A 7,604-nucleotide genomic window follows, 5' to 3' on the forward strand; every position below is an offset into this window, starting at 1 on the left:
CATAACCTAATACGTGTGCATTCCATTGTAGAATCTGGAATATGCAATGTTTATGTTAGTTCATACGTTGCACATGATGTTTAAATGCCCCTTAAATATGGTCAGTTAAGTGATGGTCTTTAAGCCTCCTTCTTTGCTTCTTTTCTTGATATGTAAGATTTGCTCACACATCTGTTCAATTGCTTGTTTGCATCAGCCAGCCATACTAGGACTGTTTGCTTTGATTACTTGTTGTTCTTGACCTAACACTCTAACAGAGCTTGTCAACGATTTAAACACTAAGGGCTGCTGTAGTGGGGCCTTGTCTAACTCATAGGTGAATAAAGGTTTGGCTGTACACTATAGTAGGCTCTCCAAGAGTACCTGGAGATCCAGTTCGAAGGTATGCCTAGTTTTTACATAGTGTAGACATAGTAAATGCTCATTTCATTGTGTGCAAGTGCAAGAGATGCGGCATGTTTCATTATGTGGTGTTGTTTTGTTATAATCTCATCCTTTTGTGTTCACAGACTGGAAAGTATGCATATTTATCTTCCAAGGAGACGAGTAACTAGTTTGTGTCACCTTGCAGAGGGGGTGCAATGAAGATAAGATTGGGGATTTCCAAGTACAAGATGTTAGGAAGGAGCCTTGCAAGAGAAGTAGGAGCTGTGCTGAGCCTCTTCAACCTGCTAAGGTAAGTCACTGTATGCAACTCAACAGTTCAATTCCTTGTTTGTTTCAGGCATAGTTAATTTTCTCTTTTCAATTGCTTTATTTGTCCTCACTTAATGAGATGCCCAAATAATTATGCCTGATGTTCGGTACTTGTATCACTATTAGTTGACATAATTAAAGACCTTACCATTTAATTACTCTGCCGAAGTGTGCCTGAAGCTTTGAAGTCTATTAACCAACTACTATTGCATGAGGCTCACAATCTAGTTTATACTATGATAATGATTGCATAGTTTTGCCTGCTGTAGTATGTTTGTATGAAACTCTCTGCTGTTCATTATGCTCCCTAAGACTTTGATTGAGGTACAGAATGGCCAACTGCTTGCTTACTTATATGCAACGTGCTGTCTAAATTTGTAACTTGTCTGTGTTTTCGATTGGGCCCCAACATCATGCTCCTTTGGTGAGCTAAGAGGGATTTCTGTATGCAGGCTGCACATACTATCTTTTTTATAATTTTTAAAATATCACCTGCTTATGCTTCATGACGTGTAACATTTTTTTTGTGAAAGTGACGTGTAACATTATTGTTAGTCCTGTTTTTCCATGTAGTACAAAATAGTGTCTTGTTCGCTTCACTGTTGTAACTATATTTTTGCCCTAGTCATGTGTACTTACAGAAACATTTCAGGATGAAGTGACATCAACACAAAAATCTGCGAGCAGTGCGGCATGGCCGTTACCGAATGATTATGGATTGGAATTGGAATGTGCTGATGTTCTCGATCATCAACTAGAGGTGGCAAGACAATGTGTACATGATTGTCAACGTATAATCAACAAGTTGAGACTGGACATGCAGGTATTAGATGCAGGAGTCAAAAAAATGAAACAAGACACCGAGGTAACCATGAAAGAATTGGAGATTTTGCAGACTGAAATTTGTGTTATCTGAATCCGGCCAATCCTATTTTCTGAAGAGATTATAGTTCAAATGGAGTTAAGTTGATGCGCGTCCATGATGTATGAGTCGTATTTGCCCAATGTATGTAATTTGTTGTTTGTGTATGCTTTATTATCACCTGTGCCATACCATAATGCCCAGTGGGTATAATCGGCTGTAATTTCTTTATTGTATAGTGTAGGATTATTCTACCTTTCTATGCCTTGATCTCTTTGTTGTATAGTGTATGCTTTTTAGAGGTGATAGTATTGAGTAGGATAATTCTTTGAATATGCTATATCGTTCAAACGGGGGCCAACTCGCCCGACCATGGGCCTTCTACGTCTCGTAGGATCCATGGGCCTTCTACGTCTCGTAGGATCCATGGGCCTTCTACGTCTCGCAGGGTCCATGGGCCTTCTATGTCTCGCAGTGTCCATGGGCCTTCTACGTCTCGCAGGATCCATGGGCCTTCTACGTCACGTAGGATCCATGGGCCGCCGACTCATTTATGGGTCTTGTACTGGCCTTTAATGGGCGGTAGACGGGCCTATAATGGAAATCGTACGTTTTATTGGCTGACCATAATGGGCCGTTAATAGGCCGTATTTGGTGATGTTATGAAAATGGCCCAACAGAATAACGGACCACAAATGGGCCGACTGTAATGACGGGCTGAATTTGGCCCACGAGCAGAAAATGACGGTAACGGGCCATAAGTAACCGAATGCTGCAAATGAGCCCAAGAATAAATGGGCTCTAAGAAGGCCGAAAGATAACATGGGTTGGAAACGGCCCAACTGAATAACGGGCCCTTAATGGGTATAAAGCGATAAACTGTTCATTACGGGCCAGTTTCACCATGGGCCGTTAATGGGTCTAAAGTAATACACTATTTAGTGCGGGCCAGTTTCACCACGGGCCGTTAATAGGCCAAGAGTTACATAGGGCCTCATATGGGCTGAAAGACGTCATGGGCCATACATGGGCCAGAAGTGAAAACGGGCTGGAATCATATTGGATGGCCCAAATGATGCTACTGGGCCTAATTCGGATAGGGCGTAACGGGCCTTGGGTTAGCGGGCTGTAAATGGGCTATATGCGAACAGGCCGTTAACAGGCTTTCCATGGGCCGGCCCGTCACCTTTTGACCAAGTCAAACAGGTCGGCCTTTTCACAGGAATGGGCCTCTATTGGGCCATGCCATGTGTCGACGTATCATAGGCGCCTTCTGTCCAATGAGTGGATGACATCTGTCCCAACAATGAGCCGACACATGTTTCCTCCAGCCAATGATGATTTTACACGTGGAAAATCCCCATTGGTCGGGGCTGTTAACGGGTTATCGGATCCAAAACCCGACCCGATAGCTTAACGGCATTCCGTTACGGTGGATGCCACGTGTCGGTCACCCTTGACGAAAGCACTTCTGTGACGCGCGATTTATCATCATGGAAGTGGACACTTCCGTGATGATAATTTTGGTAATGTCATCGAACACTTCTACGACAACACAGGAATGACTATCTCGATTCTGTCATAAATTTGTCATGGATGTACATGCATGACAAAAAACGCGACCTACTGTGACAAACACGTATCATCACGGAAGTGTATTTTCTTGTAGTGTTAGTCCAATGCATCTGCACTATTATAATTATACACACCATTCGGTCGTGCAAGTGAAAGGCAATAATGATGATATATGATGGACTGATTGAGATGAGAGAAGCTGGTATGAACTCGACCTCTCTTGTTTTTGTAAATATGATGAGGTCATCGTTCCTGATTCAGCCTATTATGAATAAACATGTTTGCAATGACAATTAGAGATTATAGTTGCTTATGCCATGCTTAATTAGCTAGGAGCTTATAATTGTTTGCCTTGCATGCCAACATGCTATTAAAATGGTTGTGATGTGGTATGATAGGGTGGTATCCTCCTTTGAATGATTCGAGTGACTTGACTTGGCACATATTCACGCATGTAGTTGAAACAAAATCACCATAGCCTTCATGATATTTATGTTCATGGTGGATTATATCCTACTCATGCTTGCACTCAGTGTTGATTAATTTTAATGCATGTTCATGACTGTTGTCGCTCTCTCAATTGGTCGCTTCCCAGTCTTTTGCTAGCCTTCACCTGTACTAAGCGAGAATACTGCTTGTGCATCCAAACTCCATAAAGCCCAAAGTTATTCCATATGAGTCCACCATACCTTCCTATATGCGGTATTTACCTGCCGTTCCAAGTAATGTATGTGCCAAACTCCAAACCTTCAAATGAAATTATGTTTTGTATGCTCGAGCGGCTCATGTTTCAACTAGGGCTATTTTTATCTTCCATGCTAGGTGGGTTATTCTCAAGGGGAGTGGACTCCGCTCCTCATTCACGAGAAAATGGCTGGTGACCGCGATGCCCAGTCCCATGATCAAAAATATCAAAGCAAATCAAAATAATTAAACAAAACTCCCCCAGGATTGTTGCTAGTTGGAGGCACCCGTTGATTCGGGAAAGCCATGGATTGATGCTTGTTAGTGGTGGGGAAGTATAAACTTTACCATTCTGTTTGGGAACCGCCTATAATGTGTGTAGCATGGAAGATATCGAGATCTCATAGTTGTTATGTTGACAATGAAAGTATACCGCTCAAAATGTTATTCATCTCTATTTTAAAATCAAGCTCTGGCACCTCTACAGATCCCTGCTTCCCTCTGCGAAGGGCCTATCTATTTACTTTTATGTTGAATCATTATCCTCTTGTTAAAAAGCACCCGCTGGAGAGCACACTGTCATTTGCATGCATTACTATTAGTTTATATTTGGTATGACTTGACTGGATCTCTTTTACCATGAATTACAATGTTTAGTTAGTCCTTGATCTTTAAAGGTTCTCCGCATTTATGTTTTGCAGTCTCAGAAAGGGCTAGCGAGATACCATCTTGTTATATCATATTATGATTGTTTTGAGAAAGTGTTGTCATCCGAGATTTATTATTATTGCTTGCTAGTTGATTATGCCATTGATATGAGTAAACATGAGACCTAAGTGTTATTGTGAATATGGTTAGTTCATAATCTTTGTTGAAAACTTGAATGTTGGCTTTACATATTTACAATAACAAGAGCAAACAGAGTTTGTAAAAGTTTTTCTTTATCACTTTCAGTTTGTCAACTGAATTGCTTGAGGACAAGCAAAGGTTTAAGCTTGGGGGAGTTGATACGTCTCTGTCGTATCTAATTTTCCAAACACTTTTGCCCTTGTTTTGGACTCTAACTTGCATGATTTGAATGAAACTAACCCGGACTGACGCTGTTTTCAGCAGAACTGCCATGGTGTTATTTTTGTGCAGAAACAAAAGTTCTCGGAATGACCTGAAAATCCACGGAGATTATTTTTGGAAAATATAAAAAATACTGGCGAAAAAATCAAGGCCAGGGGGGCACACCCTGTCCACGAGGGTGGGGGCGTGCCCCCTTCCCTGGGCGCACCCACCTGCCTCGTGGGACCCCTGGATGTCCACCGACCTCAACTCCAACTCCATATATTCTCTTTCGCGGAGAAAAAAATCAGAGAGAAAGTTTCATCACATTTTATGATACGGAGCCGCCGCCAAGCCCTAATCTCTCTTGGGAGGGCTGATCTGGAGTCCGTTCGGGGCTCCGGAGATGGGGATTCGTCGACGTCGTCATCATCAACCATCCTCCATCACCAATTTCATGATGCTCACCGCCGTGCGTGAGTAATTCCATCGTAGGCTTGTTGGACGGTGATGGGTTGGATGCAAGGTTTTAAATAGCGGCCGCTATGAATGCTATTGTGGCCGCAATAGCGGTAGCGCAGTCCAGCCGCTACAAGTCGAAAGTTGTGCTTGGTAATAGCGCCATTGGCACGATGCGGTCGATATATGACATGTCAGACCGCAATAGCGGTCCTTTGTGTAGCGCTGGTTGAGGTCATAGCGGAAAGCTTAAAAAATTTAGACCACAAATCCTCTTATCCCATCCCCTTCTCCTGGCGATGGGCGGCAGTGCGGCTAACGCCAGAGGCCGGACGGAGAGGCAAATCAAGGCACACCATCACTAGATGCCGCCATTCCCCTAGGCCCATCTTCCCCTGCCGGACTTTGAGCGAGCAGCCAGCACAACGGCCACCTCCTCGCTCCTGCTCGACGCCCTTCCATGGTTGACGATGAGCTAGTGCGGGATGACACGGTGAGCCGGCAGGTAGTACATCACTGGGACAGCGGTACTCAAGCTCAATGCCCATGTCCCCTCGATGGTCCCTGCTCGACGTCGTACTGGTAGACGTCCCTATCCATAAGGTCTGCACCTCCTCACTTGGCGACCTCTTCAGTCGGGCTGCTAACCTTTTCTCTGGTCTTTGTTTCTACTGATCGTTCATAGTACATCCGATAGCTCAGCTTTTCTCCGATCAATGCACTTACTGTAGTAGGCTTAGTCCATTCGATGCACTTACCTTTTCTCTGATCGATGCACTTACAGAGTTACAGTTAGTCTATTCGATGCATAACTTAGTACTAGTAGTCAGTACTTAATAGAAAAAATTCCTCATGGTAGCAGTAGCACTTGCAGTTACAGTAGACAAAATTAGGAGGAGCTCAGATTGTAGAATAGTTCATAATCTCGTTGGTGGCACTAGCACAAGAAGAAACTTACATTCCTATCTGCATTCGATAGCTCAGCTCACAGAACAATACATAGTTATTATACAGTTGTGCCTCATGTTCCATTTCTGTTTTATATAGCTAACAAAACTTGCACAGTATTGTCTTTGTAAATTATGTTTAGTCGTAATTTTGTTTTGTACTGGGCTACTCGCAGTTGTAAATTCATTTTGCTTGCAATTTCTTTTGTACTGTATCAACAAATTCAGTTTACTGGCAAACAAATCAACTATCTGCACTTGTAATTTAGTCAAATACCACAAGTTTGTTTCTTTTTTCTGCAGTGGTAATTCAGTCAACTATCTCCACTTGTAATTAAGAAGACCAAGAAGTGGACATGGATCTGAATGGAGAAGAGGATGAGGATGGCGAATGACTTGTGCTTCTTCCATGATCAGAACTAGATCCGTTTATTATTGTGTGATGGTCATGGTCTGACTTGTATGATTGGTTGGTAGTTTTTGTTTGCATGGTTACATGGTTGAATATTGTACAGATGGACCAGTTGTAGTCTATATATGTTGTGTCATCCTAATAGTTTTTGTTTGCATGGTTGAATATTGTCTGGATGGACTAGTTACAGTCTATATGATTATGCTTATATAAGTGATGATTGTTCAATTAAAGTGTCATATTGTTGTCAATAGCATAAAAATATACTCCCTCCGTCCCATAATGTAAGAGTTTTTTGAAACTACACTAGAGTCAAAAAACATCTTACATCATGGGACAGAGGGAGTACATTATAATCTCAAATTTACAAGTGATTTTACAAATCTGCTACACGGACATAGCGCCCGCAATATCGTCCGCTATCTGCATTCCGCTACGCCGACCCCAATCCGCTACCAGACCGCTATACGCTATTTAAAACCTTGGTTGGACGAGATTTACCATGTAATCAAGTTAGTTTTGTTAGGGTTTGATCCCTAGTATCCACTATGTTCTGAGATTGATGTTGCTATGACTTTGCTATGCTTAATGCTTGTCACTAGGGCCCGAGTGCCATGATTTCAGATCTGAACCTATTATGTTTTCATGAATATATGTGAGTTCTTGATCCTATCTTGCAAGTCTATAGTCACCTATTATGTGTTATGATCCGACAACCCTGAAGTGACAATAATTGGGATACTTCTCGGTGATGACCGTAGTTTGAGGAGTTCATGTATTCACTATGTGTTAATGCTTTGGTCCGGTACTCTATTAAAAGGAGGCCTTAATATCCCTTAGTTTTCATTAGGACCCCGCTGCCACGGGAGGGTAGGACAAAAGATGTCATGCAAGTTCTTTTCCATAAGCACGTATGACT

The 7,604-nt window shown here is 42.4% G+C and overlaps 1 long non-coding RNA gene across 1 annotated transcript; it reads left to right on the forward strand.

Annotated features, from left to right (window-relative positions):
• The first annotated feature begins 5,565 nt into the window (after positions 1 to 5,565).
• On the forward strand, positions 5,566 to 6,918 carry LOC123094789 (uncharacterized). Its single transcript, XR_006445975.1, has 2 exons — positions 5,566 to 5,929; positions 6,577 to 6,918. It is a non-coding gene; the product is annotated as an uncharacterized lncRNA (long non-coding RNA).
• The last annotated feature ends 686 nt before the right edge of the window (positions 6,919 to 7,604 follow it).

The sequence above is a fragment of the Triticum aestivum genome, chromosome 4B (assembly GCF_018294505.1).
Source record: "Triticum aestivum cultivar Chinese Spring chromosome 4B, IWGSC CS RefSeq v2.1, whole genome shotgun sequence".
Lineage (NCBI taxonomy): Eukaryota > Viridiplantae > Streptophyta > Magnoliopsida > Poales > Poaceae > Triticum > Triticum aestivum.